A 16,612-nucleotide genomic window follows, 5' to 3' on the forward strand; every position below is an offset into this window, starting at 1 on the left:
GGACTTTGGGTACTAACCAGGGGGTGTCAGCCAGACATCAGCGGGAAGGGAGACTCAGAAGCTGATCCCAAGCCACCAGCTGCTGGCACTTTGCCCTGTTTCTTGCCAGGCTCTGAGATGGCTCCTAAATTAGGTTGGGGTTAGTCAGCAAGGGACATCTAAGACGATGACAATTGGGAGCGATAGGATCAACCAAACCAGACTTCCTTCCCGTCTGTTTTCTTTTGGGTTTCCCAAAGAAGCAGAACCAATGGGAAATGATAGATAGATGATAGATGATGATGATGATGATGATAGATAGATAGATAGATAGATAGATAGATGATAGATCATAAGGAATCAGCTCACACAATTATGGAAGCTGAGAAGCCCCCAATATTTGCATTTGGCAAACTGGAAACCCAGGAGAGCAAATGGTATAATTTCAGTCTGAGTCTGACCCAATAGCCGGAGAAGACCAATATCCCAGCTCAAAGACAATCAAGCAGAAAGAGAATTTTCTCTTACTTCATCTTTTGTTCTATTTCAGGCTTCAGCTGATTGGATGAGGCCCACCCCCCCTTTGGAGGGGACATTCTGCTTTCCTCAGTATACAGATTCACATGTTAATCTCATCCAGTAACACCCTCACAGACACACCTAGAAATAATGTTTGACCAGATATCTATCTGGGCACCATATGGCCCAATCAAATTGACACTTAAAATTAACCATCAGACCTTCATTGGGCCTTTGTTTCCTCAATTTTCCAATGAGGAGATTGATTATGATGTTCTTCAATTTTATTTCTGGTTCTATGAACTTACCAGAAGACCTAGCCCATTCTGTAATCAGACGGGATAATAATATTCCCTAAAGGTATGTGTTGTAAAAAGCAAATTAGATAATATTCATGAAAGTGTAAAGCAGTGAGATTATTATTTGAGATTACTGAAGTGCTCTATAAATTTATAAAATTATTATTGCTACAACTATCACAATTATCATGTCCTCTCCCTAGACATTACCCATTATACCCTGTAGTTAATGTCACTATTATTGTCAGTTACATTTTGTAGCCCTACTATTCCCCTCCATTATCACAATATTTCAGCTACCATTATCTTAGCCATTGTCAAGTTTAGTACCTTGTCTAAAAATGTAGGTTTCATTATTATTCAAGTATAGTGAGGCCAACACATGAGGAGATGACTGGATTGAAAACATAGTTACTCATAGTTCCCAAGGAAAGGGGGCACACTATATACCACACAGTGCTACATGAGGAAGCACTAGAACCAATCAGAAGGCAGAGGAAGCAAGGGGGGAAAAATAGCCAAGAACAGGAAGGAATAGGTGAGGCAGGATAAGCAGGATTAGAATTGGCTAGTTTAAATAATTTCAGCAAACTCTAGGGCTTTGGGGCTGTCTCTAGTTGCCAGGAACCTAGCTCTGGGGTGATGAAGATGGGAACAGTGGCCCAAAGGTGAGAGCCCCTTTGAGAACCTGCTAAGACAGGAGGTTGAGATAATGGTCTTACGCATGAAAGATACTCTCCTAAGGGAGTTGTTTGCTATCTGTAGGAATTTGCTAACCTCGGGAGGGACAGCATCTTCTAGCAGGCACGACCCCATAAAGCTTCAAAATAAAAAGACTTTGGGGTGCCTGGTTGGCTCAGTTGGTTAAATGTCTGCCTCCTGCTCAGGTCATGATCTCCGAGTCCTGGGATAGAACCACATGTTGGGCTCCCTGCTCAGTGGGGAGTCTGCTTCTCCCCCTCCCTCTTCCCCTCCCTCCTCTTGTTCTCTCTCTCTCTCAAATAAACAAAATCTTTTAAAAAATTTTTTTAAATAAAAAGACTTAATACATACCTCAATACTTAATACATACCCTAGGAAGTATTCATGTTTACTATCATAGTTAATTCCATTGAACTGAGAGCTCACATTTACAAGAATTCTTTCTCTATCCTTCATCTGTTCACCCAACAAACATCTATTAAGCACTTACTATGTACTGGAGATTATGTTAATCCTGGGTACAAAGATGAAAAACAGGCTTTTCCTTTAAGTGAGGGTAACATAATACAAATGTTGAAATGCCTGAGATAAATGTTATGATAGGGGCACCTGGGTGGCTTAGTGGTTGAGTGTTTGCCTTTAGCTCAGGTCATGATCCCAGGGTCCTGGGATTGAGTCCTGCATCAGGTTCCCCGCAGGAAGCCTGCTTCTCTCTCTGCCTGTCTCTGCCTTTCTTTCTGTGTCTCTCATGAATAAATAAATAAAATCTTTATAGATAAATAAATAAAATCTTTAAAAAAATGTTATGATAATAGGAAGTCCACTGTTCTGTAACGGGAGAGACACCAAACACAGCATGAAAGGGACAAGATTCCTCAGTACCATCTCCTGTCTCCCACACTTAAAGTTGGGGGGCGGGGTGTGCTCAGGCTCAGAGCCTGTGGCGAAAGAACTGAATAAATTTTCCTTGTCTTCTCTCAACAGCTCTTCCAATAAGGTCCTTTTGAATAAAGCATTTGAGGAAAATTATTTTCCCTTTCCATTTCTGAGAACTGACCATAAGGAAATCATGCAGTAGAAGCAAAACACTATATATGCAGAAAGATGTCCTTTACAGAGTTATCAAAATTGGAGAAAAAAACTGGATGCAATATAAGTACCCAAAACCAATGGAGTAGTTGAGCAAAATATAGCCCATCTACCAATGCGTATTATAAAGCAAAAAGAGCTGTAATGATTCAGAAGGAGCACAGACCCTGGAGTAGAGTCAGAATTTCTAAGCTTCATTCTTTGAGCAAAGTACTTATTGTTCCTGAGTCTCAGGGACACCTACGTGGCTCAGTCGATTGAGCCTCTGACTCTTGATTTCTGCTCAGGTTATGATCTCAGGGTTGTGGGATCAAGCCCCATGTTGGGTTCCATGCTCCTTGGGAAATCAACTTGAGATTCTTTCCCTCTCCTTCTGCCCCTCCCCCTTGCTCATGTTCTCTCTCTCTCTCTCTCTCAAAAAAAAAAAAATTTAAAAGTGGAGTTAGCTAATAATAGTTGCTATCCCAGTGCTGTTGTGGAGATTAAATAAGGTACTTCAGGTAAAGCGCTTAACAAACACCTAGAGTAGCGCTCAGAGAATGTTGCCGTTATTGTTCTCATTGTTAATGTGAAGTTAACTGGGTGCACTTAAACCACAGAAAATGTCCCCAGTGAAGTATTAAGTGAAAAAAAATATGTAAAATAGTAAGTAAACAAATTCTGAGCCCATGAGTAATACATATGAAATAGTCATATTGATACCATAATGACATTTTGAAATATATATATGTATTTTTTAAAAATTTTATTTATTTATTCATGAGAAGCAGAGAGAGGCAGAGACATAGGCAGAGAGAGAAGCAGGCTCCATGCAGGGAGCTTGATGTGGGACTTGATCCCGGGACTCCAGGATCACACCCTGGGCCAAAGGCAGACATTCAACCACTGAGCGACCCAGGGATCCCCCATGAATTGTATTTTAATGAAAGATTTATTTTAATCCTACTGCAAATTTCTCTCTTACTAGAAAAAGAAACGGAGGAATATAAAAATTTTAAATGTCAGGATAGGGTGTCTGAGTGGCTCAGTGGGTTAAGCATCTGACTCTTTGATTTCCAGTCAGGTCATAATTCCGGACTTATGAGATCAAGTCCTGGGGCGAGCTCAGCACTCAACATCGAGTCTGCTTGAGATCCTCTTTCCCTCTCTCTCTAAACTCCCCCCACCTGGTTGCCCACATGCACTTGTGCGCTTACTTTCTCAAATAAATAAATAAAATCTTTTTTAAAAATCAAAACTAAATTTGTCCTGGGATTCATGTCTGCAGAGTTGATGAGCCTATATGATCTTCAGTTTGTGGAGAGACATCATTTTTTTAGCATATAAAACTCCAACTGATTTCAATATTTAGTAATAACATACTAATGAAAGCTAATTCCAACCTACAGGTCAGCATCCTTGGGACTTCCAAGAGGTAGATGGAAACAGATCAGAGAGAAAGAAATAGAAAGCCACATATAAAATGTTAATATGTGTTTATTTTGTATATATAGTAGCAAATATGCAAAAAATATGTATAAATAGCTATAGATGTATCAATATAAACATAAAGAAGTAAAAGATTGGAAACATACTGCTAAGAGTAGATATCTTTGGGTTGAAAGATCACAGATAACACCCAAATTCTTTTTAGTCCTTTCAAAAGTTGTCTACTTGGCATGTAATACTTTTAAATTGGGGAAAAAGGAACTTTAAAAACTATTCATTTCGGGGCACCTGGGTGACTTAGTGGTTGAGTGTCTGCCTTTGGCTCAGGGCGTGATCCCAGGGTCCTGGAATTGAGTCCCTCATTGGGCTCCCCACAGGGAGCCTGCTTCTCCCTCTGCCTATGTCTCTGCCTCTCTCTGTGTGTCTCTTATGAATAAATAAATAAATAAATAAATAAATAAATAAATAAATAAATAAATAAAATTCATTTCTTCTTTTTACAGCAAGGGATTAATGAGAGTGTCAGAGGGAGAGCACAAGCCAGTAATGTGAATTCCTTGGTGCATGGGGTTGTTTACTCTAAAAAGTCCCTGAGTTGAGAGCTAAAAATAATAAGAGCTGGGGGCTGCATTTGGAGTGGCAACAAGTCCCACAAGAAAGGCTGTGAGCCGGGCAAACTGGAGTTCAATACAGGAGCAGGGTGACTGAGAGGGCAGGTTGGCTCAGGGCTCCCCCTCCAGAGGAGGAGGGACTTGCATGGGGAGGAGATGCTCAGCCAGGGATGCATCTTAAAGAGGCTTTGTGAAGGGCAGAGCTTCACAACTGAGTTGTTTTAAAGGTTCAGTGGAGGAGGCAAATTTATCTTCCCTAGTTTCCTTAGCCTGTCAACCAGGTTTTCCACTCCCAGACCTGCAACTTGATTTCTGGTCATGTGTAGCCTCTTATAGGATCCAATTCCTTCCCAAAGAATTTTTTTGTACCCCCAGGTATGTCCTGATTTGGGTGCTTCTTGAACTAAAAGAACTTTTCCAATGATGTCTTTGCAATAAGGAAATATGCAGACTTCCTGTACTTCCAAAACTGGACAGGCCTTTGGAAACAGTCTAGCCAAATGCCCTCATAGGCACAAGGTACTGTGCTCTTTTTAGAAATGAGGAAATTGGATCCCAAGGGGTTTAGGTGATTTGTCCAGGGTGACTGAGTAAGGTATGGCAGGGTCCCCCCAGGATTTCTCTTTTTTCTGTGTTTTTTCATTACCCTGTGTTGTTCCTTGTTAAACAGGAAGAATCTTCCTTCACTAGGACACATCAACACGTTAGCTCCTGTCATATTGGTACTTATCGTTATATCTTGACGAATAATACTTACCATTATGTCCTGACTGAATAATACTTAATATTATTGAGGCCTATGTGTTCCTTTTATAAGCTGTCATTTACTCCTCATAACAAAATACATTATTAGAATGTATTTTCAGACAAAGCATCAAAGAAGCAGTTAAATAAACCATCCATCCACTATTAGTGGTAGCAGAGCCAGGATCTGAACCCAGTCCATTTAAAATCCAAAAATTACCTTCTGACTCTCCATAAAAACACCCTGGTTGAGGGGGCATCTGGGTGGCTCAGTCACTTAAGCACCTGACTCTTGATTTTGGCCCAGGTCATGATCTCATGAAATCGAGCCCTGCGTTAGTCTCTGTGCTCAGTGGGAAGTCTACCTGAGATTCCCTCTCTCTCTCTCCCTCTCCCTCTGCCATTCCCCACCACTCTCTCTCTCTAAAGTAAATAAATATTTTTTAAAAACCCTGGTAAATGTGTGAATGTGTATGTGTATATATACATTTTGTATATATATATAAAATATGGAATATTATATATTATGGAATATATAATATGGAATATTATACATATATTTTTTCTGCCATTTACAACAATATATATGAATCTGGAGGATATTATCCTAGGTGAAGTACGCCAGACACAGAAAGACAAATATTACATGACCTCATTTATATATGGAATCTAAAAAAAGTTGAATCTATAGAAGCAGAGAACAGAATGGTGATTGCCAGGGGCTGAGGGACTGAGAAAAGTGGAAGATGTTGACCAAAGTACAAAGTTTTGGTTAGGCAAGATGAGGAGTAAGTCCTGGGATCTAATGTACAACAATGTGACTACAGTTAACAGTATTTTGTTGTATTCTTGAAATTTGCTAAGAGGGAAGCTCTTAAGTGTTCTTACCACATAAAAAAGAAGAAAATAGTGGTGTGCCTGGCTGGCTTGGTTGCTGGAGTATGTGACTCTTGATCTCAGGGTTGTAAGTTCAAGCCCCACATTGGGTATAGAGATTACTTAAAAATAAAATCTTTTTAAAAAATGGTATCTATCTGATGTGACAGTTATGTTAATTTGATTGTGGTAATCATTTCTCAATGTGTGTATATATATGTATATATATATGTACATTTATACATTTTGTATATATATATAAAATCTTTGTTGTATACTTTAAATACATACAATTTTTAATTGTCAGATATATCCCAGTAGAAATTTTAAAATAAATACATAAAAATATTTTGACTATACTAGAAAAAACTCTGGTGTGGCTAGACTTTCAAGGAGCTGGTTCTTTATTAAAGTAAGTTTATCATTCCCTAAAGTTCTCTCATTTGTGAAATTGTCTTTTCTTTAATGGAAATGACAACATTTAAGCTTTTTGACGTTATATGAGAACTAAATTCCTGAATTATATTAATTCTGAACATCTCCATAGACTTATCAGGAGAAGAATTTTTACCCTGGACTAGTTTTTATTTCATTTGAGTGTGCAAAGTTATTACTGTGATGTATTACTATAATATGGTAATGCTTTGCATACTGAAGTGGAAAAAAAAAAGGAAGGGCACCTGGGTGGCTCAGTCAGTTGAGTGTCCAACTCTTGATCTCAGCTCAGGTCATGATCTCAGGGTCGTGAGATAGGGCTGTGTGGTGGACATAGAGTCTGTTTGAGATTCTCTCTCTCTCTCTTCCTCTGCCCCTCGCCATTCGCTCACTCTCTCTCTCTCTCTCAAATAAATAAATAAATCTTAAAAAAAAGAAACTCAGGGTAAAATTTTTATGAGAATTATAAATCTTAGATACTTCCTATATTTTATTTTATTTTCCATTATGGCAATCTTCATAAGTTTCATATTATGAAACATCTACTCTGGCACTTGAATTAATAAATAAAAAGCAAGGTGCCCTCCAATTCCTTACCAGTCTTCAGGACAAAGATCACTCAGAGTTCATCCTGAAAAGCATCTAAATTTAGAGATTTGCTGCCGGAGCAAAACTTTCATGTACCAGTAATAGAACCAGGCTGGCTATCCAAAGTATGTCAGGCATGTGTTTGTGATGCTGTCATAAGCAGGGTCAAGAGTATCTGTCCCTGTGCACCGGTGACCTGGGAGGCCTGCTGTTTCTAGGCCAGTCACAGAGAGAGATCTGGGGCTGGAAGCAAAGGAGATTGTACAATGGTGAACTCCGGATGCTTATTTGATCACATTTGTCAGACAAGGGTTTTTTAAAAACATTTTTGTTTAATTTAAAAAGTGTGTGTGTGCACGTGGTGTTTTTGTTTTTTGTTTTGTTTTAATGTCATAAGCTTACTGGAAAAGTCATAGGTCTCCCTCAACCCCTGACTACTAGCCCCCTGATCTGCAACTCAGAGGCAACCACAGTTTATGCCCAGCTATGTAGTCTTTGAGTATGGATATTTTAAGAGCAGAGGAAACTGCTTTCCTACATCTGGTAGTCAGTCTCTCTTTTTAATTTATTTATTACTTTTTAAAAAAGATTTTATGTATTTATTCATGACAGACACAGAGAGAGAGAGGCAGAGACATAGGCAGAGGGAGAAGCAGGCTCCCTGCGGAAAGCCTGATGTGGGATTCGATCCCAGGACCCCGGGATCACAACCTGAGCCAAAGGCAGACAGACACTCAACCATTGAGCCACCCAGGCATCCCCAGTCTCTCTTTTTTAATCTTACAAATGCCCACTAGAAAAGACAAAAGAAGTTAGAGGACGGACCCTGGTAAGTATTCAGAAAGGCTGCTTTGGCTTGTTTTTCAAATACAGGTAACAGAGGTTATAAGTTCTGTTACTCTTCCTTTGTTTCCTTCTTTACCCCTCCTATTCTTAGAGCAAAGGACAAAGCATAGAGGACATAGCTAGAAATGGTGGAGGAGGGGAATGTAATCACAGCAGTAACTGCTTTGGTTGTTATGGAGCACTTACTATCTTGCAGGCATTGTATGTATTTTTTGCTCTTCTCTCATTTTTGCTCTTCTTCTCATTTCATCTTCACAACAATTCTAGGAAGTAGGTGTTTTTATCCTTCTTTTTACAGACAAGAAAGATTAAGTAATTTACTCAAGGATATGTAGTTACTAAGAAACAAAGCCAAAATGTGAACCTAGACTCTGCAACTCTAAACGGATTTTCAGTCTTCCTAGGGAGAGAGTGCTGAGCTTATGGAAGAAGTGAAAAATGACATAGCACAAGTCAGGATGGTCCCTGGCCTATCAGTGTATGGGAACTGCTCTAAGATCTGCATTAGAGCTTTGGGGAGATTACACAGTTCTAAAGGAGGGTATCAGAGAGACACAATCTGATGAGCATAGCATCAAGTAAGCTTACGAAAGAGAATTCTCAGGCTGGAGATTAGTATGCCAACCTCAACAGGCACAATTTCTTTAAAAACTGGATGGGGAAACGCCTGGGTGGCTCAGCGGTTTGGCATGTGCCTTCAGCCCAAGGTGTGATCCTGGGATCCTGGGATCCACATCAGGCTCCCTGCATGGAGCCTGCTTCTCCCTCTGCCTATGTCTCAGCCCTCTCCCCCCTCTCTCTCATGAATAAATAAATAAAATCTTAAAAAAAAAAAAAACTGAATGGGGTCAGGGCACCTGGGTGGCTCAGTGGTTGAGTATCTGCCTTTGGCTCAGGTTGTGATCCCGGGGTCCTAGGATCGAGTCCCACATTGGGCTCCCTGCAGGGAGCCTGCTTCTCCCTCTGCCTGTGTCTCTGCTTCTCTCTGTGTGTCTTTCATGAATAAATAAAATCCTTAAAAACAAAACAAAACAAAAAAACTGGATGGGGTCTTTCAAGAACAGGAGAGGTCTGCTGCAGATACTGTTGGACAGGTTCAGACCCTTCATATATGCTCAATTCCTGGGAGGGCTGCCCATCAGGCAAAAGGGAACCACACAGATGGACAAGACAATCTCAGAAACTGCAGTCATTTGGAAGGAGAGCAGTGCCAGGGATAGCAGTGAAAGATTGATTTGGAATTATATATGCCTCTTAAATGTCACAGGATAGCAAGAAACTAGAGATGGAGTTAAAATCCACTGGAGCCAGCAACAAGAATTCTATATGGACTCAACCATCTGTGGGACAGATTGCTGAGCGAGCTAAGAGCGGGGAGTCATTTTTTTAACTGACCTAAGCTTGGGACTGGATACTATGAACAAAAGAAGATACTTTTTATGTGTGTTCATACTTGAGAGGGATTTGCAGCAAGCTATGTATAAAGAGGTTATGGGGTGCTACAGAGAATCAGGTCTACCTAGGGCAATCAGGCCAGGAGTAACTTATGACAAAACTTTTCCAGAATGTCAGATTTCTTCTGGGGGAGAAAGAGAGAGAGAGGCAGAGAGAGAATCTTAAGCAGATGCCCCTGATGTGGGGCTCAATCTCATGACCCTGAGATCTTGACCTGAGCCAAAAATCAAGAATCAGATGCTTAACTGACTGAACCACCCAAGTGCCCCAAAGTTTCTTCTGAGATCAAAGAAGTCACCTGAATTCTCACTACTGGGGAATTAAAGAAGCAGAAACGGAGGTGAAATCAGATCTCCTCTGGGCAAAAAAAAAAAAAAAAAAATGAAGAGTAGAGCAGGGTTTGGCATCACAGAGCAGGAAGGGTGCGAGTATGCCTCAGCCCCTGAAGTCAGAGCCTGGGACTCATGGTGATGACCAGTCACCCTTATCTGCACGTAGTATAGCAAGTTTGGTAACAAACAGGATCCTGAAGCCACCAAGGCACTGACTACTAGCATCTCATTGACCTCAACCTGTGATAATTTCAAGAACAAAGCAAGAATTACCACCCCACCCCACCAGCAGAGATGTGTTTGTTTCAGTTGTGAGGAAAAACACCTCGTGGCAGACTGCTCATGAGGGAAAAGTTCAGGGATGGGGAGAAGGAGTTCACCTTCCAGGTAGCAGCTTACCTCTTTTCCCAGATCCCAACGTGGAGAATTTTCCAGCTATATCTTCCTTTGTTGAAACCTAATGCTACTGTGTTTGACCTTAAGCTTCAACTGGCCTAGTGGGTTAGACTGTCTAGATTGGGATGGGCATGGGACCTCAAGGGGGCAACTCACAAACCTTTTTCCGGTAACCATACAGCCAGGGAGAGTCAGACCTCTGTATTCATAGGGCTTCAGAGATGAGTCACATCTAACCTCACCAGAGAAGGGAGGGAGGGGTGGGCCTCAAGACTGGAGACTCGGGTGCCAAGAGCAAATAATGTACTGTGTTTACTCTTCCCTTCACTCAACACTCTGAGGTGGTATTGTGTAATAGACTTGCTGAGATGTTAAATTGTCTGTGGAGGAAAATGAGATGGAGGTGGGGTGGACAAAGATCATTTGTTATTTATGCTATTCTCTGTCATCTTTTTTTTTAAGTTTTATTTATTTAAGTAATCTTTACACCCAACATGGGGCTTGAATTCACAACCCCAAGAACAAGAGTAGCATGCTCCTCCAACTGAGCCAGCCAGGCACCCCACTGTTCTCTATCTTCTGAAGAATGGAACTCTTGTTTGAAAGATGAGGAATATGTGGGGCACCTAGTGGCTCAATTGGTTCATCTTCTGACTCTGAATTTCAGCTCAGATCATGATTTCAGGGTTGAGGGATCTAGCCCTGTGTTGGGATCTGTGCTCACGCAGATCCTTCTGCTCCTCCCCCTACTTGTGTGCGCCCGTGTGTGCACTCTCTCTCTAAAATAAATAAAATATTTTTTAAAATTAAAAAAAAGAAAGATGAGTGTGAAAATGGAAATTGCCAAAAAAGAGACAGAGGTGTCCAGGAGGAAGTCGGCAGAGATCATGAAAAGGGAGGAAGCTAAAACTTGTGGCTGGAGAGAGGCCCCAAGAGAGGGTGTCTGATGGGAAAAGAGTAGTAACTGGTACCAAAAGAGAAGCCGAGATGAGGGAGCAGAGATGTTTGAAGGGAATTGTTACAGAGTTTTTCAGTGTGGAATGCCATATGATTTTTTTTTTTATGATTTTACTTATTTGACAGAGAGCACAAGAAGGGGGAGCAGGAGGCAGAGGGAGAGGTAGAAGCAGACTCCCTGGAGAGCGGTGAGCCTGATGTGGGGCTCAGTCCCAGGACCCCAGGATCTGACCTGGGCCAAAGGCAGCCACTTAATCGACTAAGCCACCCAGGTGCCCCCCGTATGATTCTTTGTGAAACCTTCAATAAACTCTCCATTTATCAGTGCTTTGCAACTAGGATTTGTTGCAGGGGAAATCAAATGACCCAGTTGCATTCAGGGACTAAGTATAAACATAGTGAGAGTGTCACATTCCAAAAGACCTGAGACATATGCCCAGCCTCACAGCAGGTCAAGGAAAGAGTTAAGAATCAGAGGAGGCCCACTAGGAGAAGTGGCACAAGAGCCTTAACCAATGACCAACAATTCTACTACAATAGTGCAGAGGGACTTTATGTGTGAGAGGCCAAGGGGGGAGGCAGAAAGATCTGAAAGTGTTCCATATGCTTAGGTAATGATGATGATTCACTATGTCCTGATGGTTGTCTGTATGAAGAAGGGGAGCAAGCTGGAGAGAAAAAAAAAAAGAACGGCTGGAAGAACTATGGATGATAGGCCACCTTCAGACCACTGGAGAGCAAAACACAGAGTGCCATGTGTTATATGACACGATATGCTAAATCCCTGAAAAGAGAGGAAATAGGTCTGAAGAACTTCTGATCCCCCCACTCCAAGTAGCTATCTCCTTCATATGACTAAGCCAACCTGGACTATAAACACTGCACAAAATGAATCACGTTACAGCTTAATCTCACTCAACTTCAGTAGATTCCCCCTGGACTTGACAGCTCTGTTTCTATTAGGTAAGGAAAAGGCTGCCACCGGGCCATACTCATTGATTCGTAGGGTAGGTCTGACTCCCAGGGCCCTCCACCAATGCTGAAACTACCTATACTCTGGCTGCCTGAGGAGCTCCCATACCCACCATTAGTCCACTGCCTCGCTTGAGGGCTACCTGTTCTGTGGGTCCCCTCAATCTCTTCTATTCTCAGAACTGTGATTGATCACCCTGCATCCATCTGCCCCAAGAGAGTCTGAGTATCTTCTCATATAGATAAGTCCAAGTGGATCCTAAGGCATCTGGTGCCAATTATTTTTTCACTCAGGTCCCCATAACCTCAAGAAATAGAGATCATTCCATCAGTTAACAGATAAATATTGAACATCTACTGGGAATGCAATGACACAAAATTAGTAAGACATGATCCCTGGATGCCTGACTGGCTCAGCTGGTGGAGCATGTAACTCCCGATCTCGGAGCTGTGAATTCAAGCCCCACATTGGGCATAGAGATTACTTAAAAATAAAATTAAAAACAAGAAAAAAAGGACATGATCCCTAACCTCAGGGATCTCGGTTGAGGGAGACATGTAAATAAACATGGACAGTTAGTGTGATAACTGCTGAGAAGGAGTAAGGAAGGGCTGCTGTGGGAAGACAGAGGGGAGATACTTGGTCCAAAGGGCAATAGAGAGGGAAGACTTTCCCAGGATTCCTAGAAGGAAAAGCAGGAGTTAGCTCAGTGATTAGGTTGAAGGAATGGAGGTGGCATAAGAAGCATAGGGCACAGGTATAGATGGGAATGGCCTGGGGAGAAAGTCCTTTGGGCAACTGTGGGTAGTTCATTGAGACTGGTATTCAGGCTGCAGAGGTAGAACCCAGGGTGCATCAGGAAGGATCTTGTATGCATTCTCAGGGATTTAGGACTTTATGAACGCAGTGAGGGTCATGGCTTCATACTCTACAAAAAAACAAAAAGCCCTACGAGAAAGGAAATTGTGTACTATTTGATTCAACACTGAATAATAAATACACAGTCTTAATTACAAACATTCAATAATGATTTAACCAGTAATCATATTGGAAGGATGAGGGATGGGGATGACAGCTTTCTTTTTTTTTTTTTAAGATTTTATTTATTATCCATGAGAGACAGAGAGAGAGAGAGGCAGAGACACAGGCAGAGGGAGAAGAAGCAGGCTCCTTGTAGGAAGCCTCACATGGGACTTGATCCCGGGTCTCCAGGATCAGGCCCTGGGCTGAAGGCTGCAGCGGTAAACCACTGAGCCACCCAGGCTGCTTAGCTCCACTAAGTCTGGAGCTTAATAAATAATATTAATATCATTCAATATTTATTAAATACTTAATATATAAGCCTACTGGTAAGCACTTTTCAAAGTTTTATTACCATAAGTAATCTCTACACCAAAGGTGGGGGTTTGAATTCACCATGCTGACATGAAGGCTTTTCCAACTGAGCCAGCCAGGCTTCCCTGAGCATTTTTAATAAAAATATGGAGGGGAGCCTGGGTGGCTCAGTCAATTGAGCATCTGCCTTCTGCTCCAGTCATGATCCCAGGGTCCTGGGATCCAGCCCTTGATCAGGCTCACTGCTCTGTGCAGAGCCTACTTCTCTGCCTCTCTCCTTCTCCCCTGCTTGTGCTATCAAATAAATAAATAAAATCTTTAAAAAAAATTTTTTAATAAAGAGATGGAAAAGAGGCCTAAAAAGCATATTTAAAAGGCTTGGACAGATGTCTTCTTTATTATTTCCACCATTGGTCATTGGAACACATTCCATTATTTAACAAAGGCATGACTGTATTCATAAAATATAGAAGAGAGAGGTTATAATTCTGGTATCAGAAGCCAAAAACTAGTTAAGTGTTTCAAAAGCAGGAGGTGTACTCATCCTTGAAAAAAATATTTGCAGAAACAAAGGGACAGAATAACGTCCTTTGAGAAATCTATCTGCCTGGAAAAATAGGGATTTGCGACAACATTGTATGTACAATTAAAATAAAAAGGTAATCTAGGATTTGATAGGACTGACATGAACAGGTTGGCAGAGGAAAGTTTCCCCGAGCCGTCTAGCGACTAAAGTTCTAGTCCCTTTCACCCCTCAGGCCCTCCAATTTCCCGATTGTGTAGCAAGGAGTCCAATAAAAAGATCTCTATGCTTCGGCCCACGCTCTAAGGTTCTGAGAATTCTTGGTAATGTGCTCTTGCCTTGGGACGTGGCAATAAACATACGACTCAGGTTTCCCACTAGGCTCCTAACATGGATGGAGTTCCTTAACCCGTCTCTAATTAAAACAAAGGGTTTCCGAATCAGCAACCCCTGGATTGGGTCTCCTCACAGTCCGCAACGACACCCGCCCTATAGCGGGACACCCAAGTGGCCCCGGCGGGCGCCCCCAGAGTGGGAACTACATATCCCAGGGTGCCCCGGGGCGGGGGGCGCCCACTCGGATTGGCCGTCGGGGTCGGTGACGCTCAGTGTTTTGGCCCGGACGGTCACATGTTTCCTTTGTTGTGAGCTGCGGCAAACACTGGCGGCTGGAGGGAGACGCCGGCGCTGGCGAGAGCGCTGCGCCGCGGGCCGCTCGGGGAACGCAGGGGCCGCCGCTGCTGGCCGTTTCCAGCCTTCGCCGAGAGGTACCCGGGGATGACAGCTCCGGGAGTGGCCGAGAGGCGAGGAACCGGCCCGAGCCGGGGGCGGAGGGGCAGCTGAGGTCGCCACCGTGGGGGTGTCTGCAGGAGAGAAGCCAGCGTCGGCCGGCGTCTCGCAGCCAGACGTAGGGGTCTGAGGAGAGACTGCGCCTGGCACTTGCAGGGTCTCTGGGGTGCGGGGTCTCCGGGGCACCCTGGGGGGGCTCTTCTGTTAGCGCAGTTAACGGCAGTCCTCAAGGGAGGGCACCCCCGCCTCCTGGCACTACCGCCCCGGAACCGCGGCGTTGCTGGCGCGGCCCGCTGGGGGCGGGTTGGGAGGAGCATGGCCGCGGGGGCTGGGGGTGGCAGGTGCGGGTCACCCCGCCGCCCCGGGGGCCGGGGCAGCTGGCGGACAGAGCTGGGCAGACGGGTCCCGCATGTTGCGCATATGGGCTTTGAACCCGACGCGGCTCTTTTTTTTTTTTTAATGGAAGAAAGCACTGAGAATGCGAAGGTCTCGAGTCAAGCCGTTTGGTTTGGCGGGGGCGACCGCTGGTCCTGTTGGGGAGGACTGACGGGGTCAAGGAGGGTCCCAGGGAATCGGTTGCGAAATGTGCTAGGCACCGTCACCTGACCGTTACCCCCGCCCCCACCCCCCGCGAGCCTTTGTTTACCACGGATGGCGGCTGAGCCAGGGCCGGGAATCCGGCCCTAGAGCGACCGTCCCCGGGGAGTCGGGGCGGGCGGGGACGCAGGCGCTCAGCCGGCGGAGTCTCCGCCTAGCCTCCCCACCTTCCTACCAGTCCCGGACGCGGTTCCTTAATTTAGTCCCTAACGTCCCCGCCCCCGAGTTCTGGACGCTCGGGGCGCACAGTGTCACCACGGCGGGGATTGGGCGCCCGCGGCGTGCTGCGGGCGGGACGACGGGGCGTGTTGCGGGTGACGATTGGTGGCTGTGCTGTCGCTCTGCCCAAGCCGTTCCCCCCGCCCCGGTGAAGGTGATCTGGAGGACGCGCGGGAGCCCGCGGCGCGCGTTCCCCGCGGAAGGGCTGCGGCGCAGGCCGGGCCGCCGCCGCCCTGGGAGGACCGGAACGTTGGCCCCGTTTACCGAGTGTCGCTTCATTGCCGAGGTGGTGGGAAGGAAGTCCTCGGACGAATCTGTTCTTGCTGGTTCTGTAAACAAGGCTTAAGTAGCGAAATACGGACGATGGGGCAGGCATCACTATTCACAGTTGATCTTAGTGATTAATCACTTGGTTTCAAGCGGCTTTTTAAGAATTACGCCTTAGTAGTTGGTAGCTATCGTCTTTGAGGTCCACCAGCTGAGTTTAATCTTTATAAGGAACGTAAAATAGGTTTAAAACCTGCCTGGTGTCGACTATGATTAAAATCAGCATTCTCCTTAAAAAAAAAAAAAAAAAGAAAGAAAGATAGCTTAAGGGTATCTTCCTAAAAGTTAAGAGTACGGAAGTATCTGAAGTACCCCGGTTAGATGAATTGTTTTCCTGGTTTAGAGGACTGTGGTCCACTCTTCTATATTAAGCCCACGGTAATTCAGAATTTGAGTAAATTTCAAATGTGTTGTTTTAAAATTGGAAACTAAGAGGACGTTAATAAAATCTCAAAGGAAATCATTTTAGCCATAATGTGTTGAAGATGCAGTTTGGAGTTAATAGGGTACTTGGGCTTTATCAAATTTTCTTTTCCTGTGAATTTATAGGAATTCACCCAAGACCTAATACATTTCTGTAGAAGGTAGATTGA

The 16,612-nt window shown here is 43.7% G+C and overlaps 1 protein-coding gene and 1 long non-coding RNA gene across 7 annotated transcripts in view; one reads left to right on the forward strand and one right to left on the reverse strand.

Annotated features, from left to right (window-relative positions):
* Nucleotides 1-13,884: 13,884 nt before the first annotated feature.
* LOC144302479 (uncharacterized) lies at nt 13,885-15,827 on the reverse strand. Its single transcript, XR_013369383.1, has 2 exons — nt 15,523-15,827; nt 13,885-14,950 (listed from the first exon to the last, which is right to left on the reverse strand). It is a non-coding gene; the product is annotated as an uncharacterized LOC144302479 (long non-coding RNA).
* The window catches only part of KLHL24 (kelch like family member 24), a 38,467-nt gene continuing 36,552 nt past the window's right edge, over nt 14,698-16,612 (forward strand). For 3 of the 6 annotated variants that reach the window (XM_077879838.1, XM_077879837.1, XM_077879842.1), the window contains exon 1: nt 14,698-14,854. The gene's annotated coding sequence lies outside the window, so the exon portion shown is untranslated. Of the gene's footprint in view, nt 14,855-15,855; nt 15,979-16,612 lie in introns of those variants that run through there. The other 3 variants (XM_077879841.1, XM_077879839.1, XM_077879840.1) reach the window with 2 other exon arrangements.

This window comes from Canis aureus, chromosome 31 (genome assembly GCF_053574225.1).
Source record: "Canis aureus isolate CA01 chromosome 31, VMU_Caureus_v.1.0, whole genome shotgun sequence".
In the NCBI taxonomy this organism is placed as follows: domain Eukaryota; kingdom Metazoa; phylum Chordata; class Mammalia; order Carnivora; family Canidae; genus Canis; species Canis aureus.